At 48.7% G+C, this 14,749-nt stretch overlaps 1 long non-coding RNA gene across 1 annotated transcript in view; it reads left to right on the forward strand.

The window, feature by feature from the left end:
* Nucleotides 1–10,177: 10,177 nt before the first annotated feature.
* The window catches only part of LOC135977739 (uncharacterized), a 117,405-nt gene continuing 112,833 nt past the window's right edge, over nt 10,178–14,749 (forward strand). Inside the window, exon 1 of the long non-coding RNA XR_010595156.1 lies at nt 10,178–10,301. This is a non-coding gene — a long non-coding RNA (uncharacterized LOC135977739). The remainder of the gene's footprint in view (nt 10,302–14,749) is intronic.

Consider the following 14,749-nt stretch of genomic DNA (forward strand, 5'->3'; position numbering starts at 1 on the left):
ATTTTATAGCCCACCTGGGATTTTGTGCCGTAGAATCACTGGGGACATTAGGGTTTGTCCTTTTCATTTTACCTTTTCCTCCATCCCTCCTTGCTTTCTCTTGTTCCCCTCCCACCACCAGGAGTGGTGTGTGTGTTTGTGTGTGTTGCTGGGGGTGCTCTTCACCTCCCCTTGTGGGAAGTTGACACTGCAAGGGCTGTGCCTCTGTGGACATCAGCAGCTCCCACTCCCTGCTGCAGGTACTGCTCTGGCTCACTGTAAATGGGGTGCTAGTGGAAGGGAAAATGGAACCCCCTGGCACTCACTAAAAGGGAAAGTGGTGGATTCTCCATCTCTTGATGTCATTGAATGAAGACTAGATGCCTTTCTGGAATGTGTGTGCCCAAAGAGTAACTATTGTACTATACAGGAAGCCTATGATATGCAGGGGCTTAGATTAGATGCTCTAAAGGTCTCTTGTGGCCATAAAGTCTACTAATTTTGGAAACACTGAGTGTAGCATTGGGAGCAGCCTCTGATGTTTTACTGTCTAGCCCACTTGCTTCCTAGAATGAAGACGCATTGAGTGGGGTGATCCACAGAGAGTAGCTCAAACCTTCATAGTGTCAGGCCAGCAGCAGGACACTAGCACTTAAGGGTTTGATTGGTGGCAGTGATATCACAAAGGTCTTTTGCAGGACCTCAGCCTATTGGTCAAAGGTGTTAGGGAGGTGGTAACCTCAGAGAGAGATGCTGCCATCAGCGAGGCAGGACAGGGGCGCATGGCCAGGGAAACCTCAGAGACCCCTGTGGCTTTGCTTCAGCAAGTCTCCTTCTCGAGGTTTCTCTTGAGGACTGAGAGAGTATTAGGATTCACGTATTTAAGTGAGAGCAGGAGCCTCTTTCGAGTTGTCTCCTTTCCTTTTACTGATTTTACTAGAAAACAGACATCCCTGTTTAGAAAGTAAGAGCCTCCAAGAGGTTTTGGAACCTGCTCAGTCTGATCCATCTGGTGCCAGCTGAATTCTAGGCATGGAAAACACTAGTTCAAGGTGGCAGAATTTTAATCCCTCCCTGTAATTTTGTCTGGTAGAATCACTGGGGACATTAGGGTTTGTCCTTTTCGTTTTACCTTTTCCTCCATCCCTCCTTCCTTTCTCTTCATCTCTTACTTCTTTTGTCCTTTCTCTTGTTCCCCTCCCACCACCAGGAGTGGTATATGTGTGTGTGTGTGTGTGTGTGTGTGTGTTGCTGGGGGTGCTCTTCACCTCCCCTTGTTGGGAGTTGATCCAAAACTGTATGGTTGAAATAGTGCTTGGACTCCACTGACACTAGATGCTGCCATCGTGTGGTTTAGCATTAGTGTCTGGGATGACTTGGGGCAAGATCTCAACCTCCCCGCAACCCACTTCACTGCTGCCAGAATCCCACCTGCCCCCCCTGCTAGAGCCGCCTCCCTGCCCAACCTGGGTGGGGGTGGAGAAGAGGGTTCTGATAACTTGAGCTGTGGTTTGGAGGTGGAACAGCTGTCAAGGGCACTGAGGGGGAGGTAGCAGGAGCTCACCCTACAAGGACGGGGGTTGGCACTGGAGATTCCTAGAAAGGAGAAGACGACTCCATTCTGGGGTTCAGGAGGTGAATTCATCCCTCAGTGGTGGGCAGGTGCTGGGTGTAAATACTGCTGGTTCCAGGTGTCCTTAATTGCCCCTGATTCCTCGGGGCATTTGAGTCTCTGACAGGTTCTCGTTCCCTTGCAGGAGGAGGACGTCACGGCCAAAGGGATGCACCAGCTCCGCATCATCCGGCACTTACGCCATGTGCCTGAGACACTGCAGGGGCTGTGCCTCTGAGGCCTTCAGCAACTCCCGCTCTCTGCTGCAGGTACTGCTCTGTCTCCCTGTAAATGGCGAGCTAGTGGAAGGGGAAATGGAGCCCCCTGGCACATACTAAAAGGGAAAGTGGTGGATTCTCCAACTCTTGATGTCATTGATTGAAGACTAGATGCCTTTCTGGAATGTGTGTGCCCAAAAAGTAACTATTGTACTATACTGGAAGCCTATGATATGGAGGGGGTTAGATGAGATGCTGTAAAGGTCTCTTCTGGCCAGAAAGTCTCCTACTTTTGGAAACACTGAGTGTAGTATTGGGAGCAGCCTCTGATGTTTTACTGTCTAGCTAGCTTGCTTCCTAGAATGAAGACGCATTGAGTGGGGTGATCCACACAGAGTAGCTCAAACCTTCAAAGTGTCAGGCCAGCAGCAGGACATGAGCACTTTAGGGTTTGGTTGAGTGTGGCAGTGACATCACAAAGGCTTTTTCAAGGACCTCAGCGTACTGGTCAAAGGTGTTAGGGAGGTGGTGACCTCCGAGAGAGATGCTGACATCAGCCAGGCAGGACAGGGGCTTAGGGCCAGGGAAACCTCAGAGACCCCTGTGACTTTCATAGAATCATAGAATCATAGAATATCAGGGTTGGAAGGGACCTCAAGAGGTCATCTACTCCAACCCCGTCCTCAAAGCAGGACCAATTCCCAACTAAATCATCCCAGCCAGGGCTTTGTCAAGCCGGGCCTTAAAAACCTCCAAGGAAGGAGACTCCACCACCTCCCTAGTTAACGCATTCCAGTGCTTCACCACCCTCCTAGTGAAATAGTGTTTCCTAATATCCAACCTGGACCTCCCCCACTGCAACTTGAGACCATTGCTCCTTGTTCTGTCATCTGCCACCACTGAGAACAACCGAGCTCCATCCTCTTTGGAACCCCCCTTCACGTAGTTGAAGGCTGCTATCAAATCCCCCCTCATTCTTCTCTTCTGGAGACTAAACAATCCCAGTTCCCTCAGCCTCTCCTCATAAGTCATGTGCTCCAGACCCCTAATCATTTTTGTTGCTCTCCACTGGACTCTTTCCAATTTTTCCACATCCTTCTTGTAGTGTGGGGCCTGTCGGAGAAAAACAGAGTTCTCACTATTTGTTTAGGTACAGCAAGTCAGATGCTTTATTAACTCTCACAATTGCCCAGAGGGAGAGAGCTAAGCAGGTCTCTCCCAGGTAACTAATTACAGCAAGCATTTATACCTTTCATTACAGAAATAACGAGGGACAGCTGCGTTTTGTTTATACATAGGCCATCTTGATATCTCATTTCTTCACTTGTTTTGACTCTTGCCAACATACAATATTTTCTATACCTTATCTACACAAGGTCTTCTACACCTTATCTATACCAGGTCATAATGACTTCTTACACAGTTCTTTCTCACCCGCCTCACACATTCCTCGCTTCTACAAATCTCGCGTTATTAGGGTTACAGTTAGCCTAACTCTTGCTAACGAACTGTCATGCATTGCATCCCCTTCCTGTGAGCTGTTTCTCTGCTTCCACAGGCCCAAAACTGGACACAGTATTCCAGATGAGGCCTCACCAATGTCGAATAAAGGGGAACGATCACGTTCCTCGATCTGCTGGCAATGCCCCTACTTATACAGCCCAAAATGCCGTTAGCCTTCTTGGCAACAAGAGCACACTGTTGACTCATATCCAGCTTCTCGTCCACTGTGACCCCTAGGTCCTTTTCTGCAGAACTGCTACCTAGCCATTCGGTCCCTAGTCTGTAGCAGTGCATGGGATTCTTCCGTCCTAAGTGCAGGACTCTGCACTTGTCCTTGTTGAACTTCATCAGGTTTTTTTTGGCCCAATCCTCTAATTTGTCTAGGTCCCTCTGTATCCGATCCCTACCCTCTAGCGTATCTACCACGCCTCCTAGTTTAGTGTCATCTGCAAACTTGCTGAGAGTGCAGTCCACACCATCCTCCAGATCATTAATAAAGATATTAAACAAAACCGGCCCCAGGACCGACCCTTGGGGCACTACTCCGCTTGAAACCGGCTGCCAACTAGACATGGAGCCATTGATCACTACCCGTTGAGCCCGACGATCCAGCCAGCTTTCTATCCACCTTACAGTCCATTCATCCAGCCCATACTTCTTTAACTTGGTGGCAAGAATACTGTGGGAGAGCGTATCAAAAGCTTTGCTAAAGTCAAGGAATAACACATCCACTGCTTTCCCCTCATCCACAGAGCCAGTTATCTCATCATAGAAGGCAATTAGGTTAGTCAGGCACAACTTCCCCTTGGTGAATCCATGCTGACTGTTCCTGATCACTTTCCTCTCCTCTAAGTGTTTCATAATTGATTCCTTGAGGACCTGCTCCATGATTTTTCCAGGGACTGAGGTGAGGCTGACTGGCCTGTAGTTCCCCGGATCCTCCTCCTTCCCTTTTTTAAAGATGGGCACTACATTAGCCTTTTTCCAGTCATCCGGGACCTCCCTCGATCGCCATGAGTTTTCAAAAATAATGGCTAATGGCTGTGCAATCTCATCCGCCAAGTCCTTTAGCACCCTCGGATGCAGCGCATCCAGCCCCATGGAGTTGTGCACGTCCAGTTTTTCTAAATAGTCCCGAACCACTTCTTTCTCCACAGAGGGCTGGTCACCTTCTCCCCATATTGTGCTGCCCAGTGCAGCAGTCTGGGAGCTGACCTTGTTCGTGAAGACAGAGGCAAAAAAATCATTGAGTACATTAGCTTTTTCCACATCCTCGGTCACTAGGTTGCCTCCCTCATTCAGTAAGGGGCCCACACTTTCCTTGACTTTCTTCTTGTTGCTAACATACCTGAAGAAACCCTTCTTGTTACTCTTAACATCTCTTGCTAGCTGCAACTCCAAGTGTGATTTGGCCTTCCTGATTTCACTCCTGCATGCCTGAGCAATATTTTTATACTCCTCCCTGGTCATTTGTCCAATCTTCCACTTCTTGTAAGCTTCTTTTTTGCGTTTAAGATCAGCAAGGATTTCACTGTTTAGCCAAGCTGGTCGCCTGCCATATTTACTATTCTTTCTACACATCGGGATGGTTTGTTCCTGCAACCGCAATAAGGATTCTTTAAAATACAGCCAGCTCTCCTGGACCCCTTTGCCCTTCATGTTATTCTCCCAGGGGATCCTGCCCATCTGTTCCCTGAGGGAGTCAAAGTCTGCTTTTCTGAAGTCCAGGGTCCGTATTCTGCTGCTCTCCTTTCTTCCTTGTGTCAGGATCCTGAACTCGACCATCTCATGGTCACTGCCTCCCAGGTTCCCATCCACTTTTGCTTCCCCTACTAATTCTTCCCTGTTTGTGAGCAGCAGGTCGAGAAAAGCTCTGCCCCTAGTTGGTTCCTCCAGCACTTGCACCAGGAAATTGTGCCCTACACTTTCCAAAAACTTCCTGGATTGTCTGTGCACCGCTGTATTGCTCTCCTAGCAGATATCAGGGTGATTAAAGTCTCCCATGAGAACCAGGGCCTGCGATCTAGCAACTTCTGCTAGTTGCCAGAAGAAAGCCTCGTCCACCTCATCCCCCTGGTCTGGTGGTCTATACCAGACTCCAACCGTGACATCCCCCTTGTTGCTCACACTTCTCAACTTTATCCAGAGACTCTCAGGTTTTTCTACAGTTTCATACCGGACCTCTGAGCACTCATACTCCTCTCTTACATACAATGCAACTCCCCCACCTTTTCTGCCCTGCCTGTCCTTCCTGAACAGTTTATATCCATCCATGACAGTACTCCAGTCATGTGAGTTATCCCACCAAGTGTCTGTTATTGCTTCAGCAAGTCTCCTTCTCGAGGTCTCTCTTTGAGGACTGAGAGAGTATTAGTGTTCACATGTGTGAGTGCGAGCAGGAGCCTCTTTGGAGTTTTCTCCTTTCCTTTGACTGATTTTACTAGAAAACAGACATCCCTGTTTAGAAAGTAAGAGCCTCCAAGAGGTTTTGGAACCTGCTCAGTCTGATCCATCTGGTGCCAGCTGAATTCTAGGCATGGAAAACACTAGTTCAAGGTGGCAGAATTTTAATCCCTCCCTGTAATTTTTCTGGTAAAATCACTGGGGACATTAGTGTTTGTCATTTTCGTTTTACCCTTTCCTCCATCCCTCCTTCCTTTCTCTTCATCTCTTACTTCTTTTGTCCTTTCTCCTGTTCACCTGCCACCACCAGGAGTGGTGTGTGTGTGTGTGTGTTGCTGGGGGTGATCTTCACCTCCTCTTGTGGGAAGTTCATCCAAAACTGTGGGGTTGAAATAGTGCTTGGACTCCACAGACACTAGATGCTGCCATCCTGTGGCTTAGCGTTAGTGTCTCGGATGACTTGGGCAAGATCTCAACCTCCCCGCAACCCACTTCACTGCTGCCAGAATCCCTCCTGCCCCCACTGCTAGACCCGCCTCCCAGCCCAACCTTGGTGGGGGTCTAGAAGAGGTTTCTGATGACTTAAGCTGTGGTTTGGAGGTGGAACAGCTGTCAAGGACACTGAGGGGGAGGTAGCAGGAGCTCACCCTAGAAGGAGGGGGATTGGCACTGGAGGTTACTAGAAAGGACAAGAAGACTCCATTCTGGGTTTCAGGAGGTGAATTTATCCCTCAGTGTTGGGCAGGTGCTGAGTGGAAATACTGCTGGTTCCAGGTGCCCTTAATTCCCCCTGATTCCTCGGGGCGTTTGAGTCTGACTGGTTCTCATTCCCTTGCAGCAGGAGGGCGTCATGGCCAAAGTGAGGCACCAGCTCCGCATCATCCATCACTTGTGCCAGGTGCCAGAGACACTGCAGGGGTTGTGCCTCTGAGGCCTTCAGCAACTCCCGCTCCCTGTTGCAGGTACTGCTCTGGCTCACTGTAAATGGGGAGCTAGTGGAAGGGGAAATGGAGCCCCCTGGCACTCAGTGAAAGGGAAAGTGGTGGATTCTCCATCTCTTGAAGTCATTGAATGAAACTAGATGCCTTTCTGGAATGTTTGTGCCCAAAAAGTAACTATTGTCCTATACAGGAAGCCTATGATATGCAGGGGGTTAGATGAGATGCTCTAAAGGTCTCTTCTGGCCATAAAGTGTATTAATTTTGGAAACACTGAGTGTAGCATTGGGAGCAGCCTCTAATGTTTTACTGTCTAACCGGCTTGCTTCCTATAATGAAGACGCATTGAGTGGGGTGATCCACAGAGAGTAGCTCAAACCTTCAAAGTGTCAGGCCAGCAGCAGGACATTAGCACTTCAGGGGATGGGTGGGTGTGGCAGTGACATCACAAAGGCCTTTTGCAGGAGCTCAGCCTATTGGTCAAAGTTGTTAGGGAGGTGGTCACCTCAGAGAGAGATGCTCACATCAGCCAGGCAAAACAGGGGCGCAGGGCCAGGGAAACCTCAGAGACCCCTGTGGCTTTGCTTCAGCAAGTCTCCTTCTCGAGCTCTCTTTGAGGACTGAGAGAGTATTAGGGTTCACATATGTGAGTGTGAGCAGGAGCCTCTTTCGAGTTTTCTCCTTTCCTTTTACCCATTTTACTAGAAAACAGAAGTCCCTGTTGAGAAAGTAAGTGCCTCGGAGAGGTTTGTAACCTGTTCAGTCTGATCCACCTGGTGCCATCTGAATTCTAGGCATGGAAAACACTAGTTTAAGGTGGCAGAATTTTATTCCCTCCCTGGGATTTTGTCCCGTAGAATCACTGGGGATATTAGGAAAACAACAAGGAGTCTGGTGGCACCTTAAAGACTAACAGATTTATTTGGGCATAAGCTTTCGTGAGTAAAAATCTCAATTCTTCGGATGCATAGAGTGAAAGTTACAGATGCAGGCATTATATACTGACACATGGAGAGCAGGGAGTTACTTCACAAGTGGAGAACCAGTGTTGACAGGGCCAATTCAAAAATCAGGGTGGATGTAGTCCACTCCAAATAATAGATGAGGAGGTGTCAATTCCAGGAGAGGAAAAGCTGCTTCTGTAGTGAGCCAGCCACTCCCAGTCCCTATTCAAGCCCAGATTAATGGTGTTGAATTTGCAAATGAATTTTAGTTCTGCTGTTTCTCTTTGAAGTCTGTTTCTGAAGTTTTTTTGTTCAATGATAGTGACTTTTAAATCTGTAATAGAATGACCAGGGAGATTGAAGTGTTCACATACTGGCTTATGTATGTTACCATTCCTGATGTCCGACATGGGGACATTAGGGTTTGTCCTTTTCCTTTTACCTTTTCCTCCATCCCTCCTTCCTTTCTCTTCATCTCTTACTTCTTTTATCCTTTCTCTTGTTCCCCTCACACCACCAGGAGTGGTGTGTGTGTGTGTGTGTGTGTGTGTGTGTGTGTGTGTGTGTGTGTGGTACTGATGGTTCTCTTCTCCCCTTGTGGGGAGTTGATCCAAAACTGTGGGGTTGAAATAGTGCTTGGACCCCACTGACAGTAGATGCTGCCATTGTGTGACTTAGCATTAGTGTCTGGGATGACTTGGGTCAAGATCTCAACCTCCCTGCAACCCACTTCACTGCTGTCAGAATCCCTCCTGCACACCCTGTTAGAGCCGCCTCCCAGCCCAACCTGTGTCGGGGTGGAGAAGAGGGTTCGGATAACTTGAGCTGTGGTTTGGAGGTGGAATATCTGTGAAGGGCACTGAGCAGGAGGTAGCAGGAGCTCACCCTACAAGGAGGGGGGTTTGCTCTGGAGGTTTCTAGAAAGGACAAGAAGACTCCATTTTGGGGTTCAGGAGGTGAATTCATCTCTCATTGACGGGCAGGTGCTGGGTGGAAATACTGCTGGTTCCAGGTTCCCTTAATTCCCCCTGATTCCTCGGGGCGTTTGAGTCTCTGACAGGTTCTCGTTCCCTTGCAGCAGGAGGACGTCACGGCCAAAATGATGCACCAGCTCCGCATCATCCTGCACTTACGCCACGTGCCTGAGACACTGCAGGGGCTGCGCCTCTGAGGCCTTCAGGAACTCCCGCTCCCTGCTGCAGGTACTGCTCTGGCTCACTGTAAATGGGGAGCTAGTGCAAGGGGAAATGGAGCGCCCTGGCACTCACTAAAAGATAAAGTGATGGATTCTCCATCTCTTAATGTCATTTAATTTAGACTAGATACCTTTCTGGAATGTTTGTGCCCAAAAAGTAACTATTGTACTATACAGGAAGCCCATGATATGCAGGGGCTTAGATGAGATGCTCTAAAGATCTCTTCTGGCCATAAAGTGTAGTAATTTTGGAAACAGTGAGTGTAGCATTGGGAGCAGCCTCTGATGTTTTATTGTCTAGCTGGCTTGCTTCCTAGAATGAAGACCCATTGAGTGGGGTGATTCACACAGAGTAGCTCAAACCTTCAAAGTGTCAGGCCAGCAGGAGGACATTAGCACTTCAGGGTTTGGTTGGGTGTGGCAGTGACACCACAAAGGCCATTTGCAGGACGTCAGCTTATTGGTCAAATGTGTTAGGGAGGTGGTGACCTCAGAGAGAGATGCTGACATCAGAGAGATGCTGACATGAGGGCCAGGGAAACCTCAGAGACCCCTCTGGCTTTGCTTCAGCAAGTCTCCTCCTTGAGGTCTCTCTTTGAGGAAAGTAAGTGCCTCGGAGAGGTTTGTATCCTGTTCAGTCTGATCCACCTGGTGCCAGCTGAATTGTAAGCATGGAAAACACTAGTTCAAGGTGGCAGAATTTTATTCCCTCCCTGTGATTTTGTCCCGTAGAATCACTGGGGACATTAGTGTTTGTCCTTTTCATTTTACCTTTTCCTCCCTCCCTCCTTCCTTTCTCTTCATCTCTTACTTCTTTTGTCCTTTCTCCTGTTCCCCTCCCACCACCGGGAGTGGTTTGTGTGTCTGTGTGTGTTTGTGTGTTGCTGGGGGTGCTCTTCACCTCCCCTTGTGGGAAGTTGATCCAAAACTGTCGGGGTCAAATAGTGCTTGGACTCCACTGACACTAGATGCTGCCATCCTGTGGCTTAGCATTAGTGTCTGGGACAACTTGGGGCAAGATCTCAACTTCCCCGCAACCCACTTCACTGCTGGCAGAATCTCTCCTGCCCCCCCTGCTAGGGCCGCCTCCCTTCGCAACCTGGGTTGGGGTGGAGAAGAGGGTTCTGATAACTTGAGCTGTGGTTTGGAGGTAGAACAGCTGTCAAGGGTACTGAGGGGGAGGTAGCAGGAGCTCACCCTACAAGGTGGTGGGTTGGCACTGGAGGTTACTAGAAAGGAGAAGAAGACTCCATTCTGGGGTTCAGTAGGTGAATTCATCCCTCAGCGGTGGGCAGGTAGTCAGTTTAAATACTGCTGGTTCCAGGTGCCCTTAATTCCCCCTGATTCCTCGGGGCGTTTGAGTCTCTGACAGGTTCTCGTTCCCTTGCAGGAGGAGGACGTCACGGCCAAAGTGATGCACCCGCATCATCCGCCACTTGCGCCAGGTGCCTGAGACACTGCAGGGGCTGCGCCTCTGAGGCCTTCAGCAACTCCCGCTCCCTGCTGCAGGTACTGTTCTGTCTCTCTGTAAATGGGGAGCTAGTGGAAGGGGAAATGGAGCCCCCTGGCACTCACTAAAAGGGAAAGTGGTGGATTCTCCATCTCTTGATGTCATTGAATGAAGACTAGATGCCTTTCTGGAATGTGTGTGCCCAAAAAGTAACTATTGTACTATACAGGAGGCCTATGATATGCAGGGGCTTAGATGAGATGCTCTAAAGGTCTCTTGTGGCCATAAAGTCTACAAATTTTGGAAACACTGAGTGTAGTATTGGGAGCAGCCTCTGATGTTTTACTGTCTAGCCGGCTTGCTTCCTAGAATGAAGACGCATTGAGTGGGGTGATCCACAGAGAGTACCTGTGTCAAGGCTGTATCCCCACTTTGAAGTTTAGGGTACAAATGTAGGGGCCTGCATGAAAACTTCTAGCTTAACCACCATCCCAAGGCTAATTTCCTCCCCTGGGTAGCCTTGAGAAACCTTTCACCAATTCCCTGGTGAATACAGATCCAAACCTCTTGGATCTTAAAACAAGGAGAATTAAACCATCCCCCCTCCTTCCTCCCACCAACTTCTGGTGAATACAGATCCAACCCCCTTGGATCTAAAAGAAGGAGAAATTAACCATTCCCCTCCTTCCTCCCACCAACTCCTGGTGAATCAAGATCCAAACTCCTTGGATCTTAAAACAAGGAAAAATCAATCAGGTTCTTAAAAATAAGGCTTTTAATTAAAGAAAAAGGTAAAAATCATCTCTGTAAAATCAGTATGGAAATTAACCTTACAGGGTAATCAAACTTAAAGAGCTCAGAGGACTCCCCTCTAGTCTTAGGTTCAAAGTACAGCAAACAAAGATAAACACTCTAGTAAAAGGTACATTTACAAGTTGAGAAAACAAAGGAAAACTAACACGCCTTGTTTGAAATAGGAGAGACTTGTTTAGAAAGATGTGGAGAACCTGGATTGATGTCTGGTCCCTCTCAGTCCCGAGGGCGAACACCCACACAAACAAAGAACACAAACAAAAGCCTTCCCCTCCCCAAGATTTGAAAGTATCTTGTCCCCTTATTGGTCCTTTAGGTCAGATGCCAGCCAGGTTACCTGAGCTTCTTAACCCTTTAGAGGGAAAAGGATTTTGGAGTCTCTGGCCAGGAGGATTTTATAGTACTGTACACAGGACAGCTGTTACCCTTCCCCTTATAGTTATGACAACCTCAAACCTTCGAAGTGTCAGGCCAGCAGCAGGACATTAGCACTTGAGGGTTTGGTTGGGTGTGGCAGTGACATCACAAAGGCCTTTTGCAGGATGTCAGCTTATTGGTCAAATGTGTTAGGGAGGTGGTGACCTCAGAGAGAGATGCTGACATCAGCCTGGCAGGACAGGAGCACAGGGCCAGGGAAACCTCAGAGACCCTGTGGCTTTGCCTCAGCAAGTCTCCTTCTCGGGGTCTTTCTTTGAGGACTGAGAGAGTATTAGGGTTCACGTACGTGAGTGCGTGCAGGAGCCTCTTTCGAGTTTTCTCCTTTCCTTTTACTGATTTTACTAGAAAACAGATGTCCCTGTTTAGAAGGTAAGAGCCTCCAAGAGGTTTTGGCAGCTGCTCAGTCTGATCCACGTGGTGCCAGCTGAATTCTAGGCATGGAAAACAGTAGTTTAAGATGGCAGAATTTTACTCCATCCCTTGGATTTTGTGCCGTAGAATCACTGGGGACATTAGGGTTTGTCCTTTTTGTTTTACCTTTTCCTCCATCCCTCCTTCCTTTCTCTTCATCTCTTACTTCTTTTGTCCTTTCTCCTGTTCCCCTCCCACCACCAGGAGTGGAGTGTGTGTGTGTGTGTGTTGCTGGGGGTGCTCATCACCTCTCCTTGTGGGAAGTTCATCGAAAACTGTGGGGTTGAAATAGTGTTTGGACTCCACTGACACTAGATGCTGCCATCCTGTGGCTTAGCATTAGTGTCTGGGATGACTTGGGTCAAGATCTCAACTTCCCCGCAACCCACTTCACTGCTGCCAGAATCCCTCCTGCCCCCCCTGCTAGAGCCGTCTCCCTGGCCAACCTGGGTGGGGGTGGAGAACAGTGTTTTTTTCATACATTCATAGATTCTAGGACTGGAAGGGACCTCGAGAGGTCATCGAGTCCAGTCCCCTGCCCGCATGGCAGGACCATGTAATGGACTTATTAGATAAGGGAAATGCGGTGGACCTAATATACCTGGATTTCAGTAAAGCGTTTGATACTGTACCCCATGAGGAATTATTGGTTAAACTGGAAAACATGGGGATCGATATGAAAATCCAGAGGTGGATAAAGAATTGGTTAATGGGGAGAATGCAGCGGGTCGTATTAAAGGGTGAACTGTCGGGTTGGAGGGAGGTTACTAGTGGAGTGCCTCAAGGTTCGGTTTTGGGACCCATTTTATTTAATCTATTTATAACTGACCTCGGAACCGATTGCAAGAGTGGGCTGATAAAGTTTGCGGATGATACGAAGGTGGGAGGAGTTGCAAATTCGGAGGAGGATAGGGATATTCTGCAGGGAGACTTGAATGAGCTTGTGAATTGGAGTGTCAGTAATAAGATGAAATTTAATAGTGAAAAGTGTAAGGTGATGCACTTGGGGATGACTAATAACAATTTTAGTTACAAGATGGGGACGCATTGGTTAGAAGTAACGGAAGAGGAGAAGGACCTAGGGGTCCTTGTAGACCGCAGGATGACTATGAGTCGACAATGTGACGTGGCTGTGAAAAAAGCCAATGCGGTCTTGGGATGTATTAGGTGAGGTATATCTAGTAGGGATAAGGAGGTCCTGCTTCCGTTGTATACGGCGCTGGTGAGACCTCATTTGGAGTACTGTGTGTAGTTCTGGTCTCCCATGTTTAAAAAAGATGAACTCAAATTGGAACGGGTGCAGAGAAGGGCGACTAGGATGATCAGAGGAATGGAAAACCTGTCGTATGAAAAGAGATTAGAGGAGCTCGGGTTGTTTAGTCTGACAAAACGAAGGCTGAGGGGGGATATGATTGCTATCTTTAAATATATCAGAGGGATAAATACAAGGGAGGGAGAGGAATTATTTCAGCTGAGTACTAATGTGGACACGAGAACCAATGGATATAAACTGGCCGTGGGGAAGTTCAGGCTTGAAATCAGACGAAGGTTTCTGACCGTCAGAGGGGTGAAATATTGGAACGGCCTTCCGAGGGAAACGGTGGGGGCGACGGACCTGTCTGGTTTTAAGATTAAGTTGGATAAGTTTATGGAGGGAATGGTTTAATGGTAAAACATAGTAGCCGAGTCCCCTCCTCAGGGGGACTGAGTCATCTATCTGCCGCCCTGACCGGGAAAACCGAGAGGTCTGCTGCTTGCCAGGAGCTAGGATACACGATGTGACGGAGAGACTGCCGAGACTCATCAAGCCCTCAGATCGCTACCCCTTCCTGCTTCTCCACGTGGGCACCAATGATACTGCCAAGAATGACCTTGAGCGGATCACTGCAGACTACGTGGCTCTGGGAAGAAGGATAAAGGAGTTTGAGGCGCAAGTGGTGTTCTCGTCCATCCTCCCTGTGCAAGGAAAAGGCCGGGGTAGAGACCGTCGAATCGTGGAAGTCAACGAATGGCTACGCAGGTGGTGTCGGAGAGAAGGCTTTGGATTCTTCGACCATGGGATGGTGTTCCAAGAAGAAGGAGTGCTAGGCAGAGACGGGCTCCACCTAACGAAGAGAGGGAAGAGCATCTTCGCCAGCAGGCTGGCTAACCTAGTGAGGAGGGCTTTAAACTAGGTTCACCGGGGGAAGGAGACCAAAGCCCTGAGGTAAGTGGGGAAATGGGATCCTGGGAGGAAGCACAAGCAGGAGAGCGCAAGAGGGGAGGACTCCTGTCTCATGCTGAGAAAGAGGGACGATCATTGAGTTATCTTAAGTGCCTATACACAAATGCAAGAAGCCTGGGAAACAAGCAGGGAGAACTGGAAGTCCTGGCACAGTCAGGGAACTATGATGTGATTGGAATAACAGAGACTTGGTGGGATAACTCACATGACTGGAGTACTGTCATGGATGGATATAAACTGTTCAGGAAGGACAGGCAGGGCAGAAAAGGTGGGGGAGTTGCGTTGTATGTAAGAGAGGAGTATGACTGCTCAGAGCTCCGGTATGATACTGCAGAAAAACCTGAGAGTCTCTGGATAAAGTTGAGAAGTGGGAGCAACAAGGGTGATGTCGTGGTCGGAGTCTGCTATAGACCACCAGACCAGGGGGATGAGGTGGACGAGGCTTTCTTCTGGCAACTAGCAGAAGTTGCTAGATCGCAGGCCCTGGTTCTCATGGGAGACTTTAATCCCCCTGATATCTGCTGGGAGAGCAATACAGCGGTGCACAGGCAATCCAGGAAATTTTTGGAAAGCGTAGGGGACAATTTCCTGGTGCAAGTGCTGGAGGAACCAACTAGGGGC

The sequence above is a fragment of the Chrysemys picta genome, unplaced genomic scaffold (assembly GCF_011386835.1).
Source record: "Chrysemys picta bellii isolate R12L10 unplaced genomic scaffold, ASM1138683v2 scaf21, whole genome shotgun sequence".
Classification (NCBI taxonomy): domain Eukaryota; kingdom Metazoa; phylum Chordata; order Testudines; family Emydidae; genus Chrysemys; species Chrysemys picta.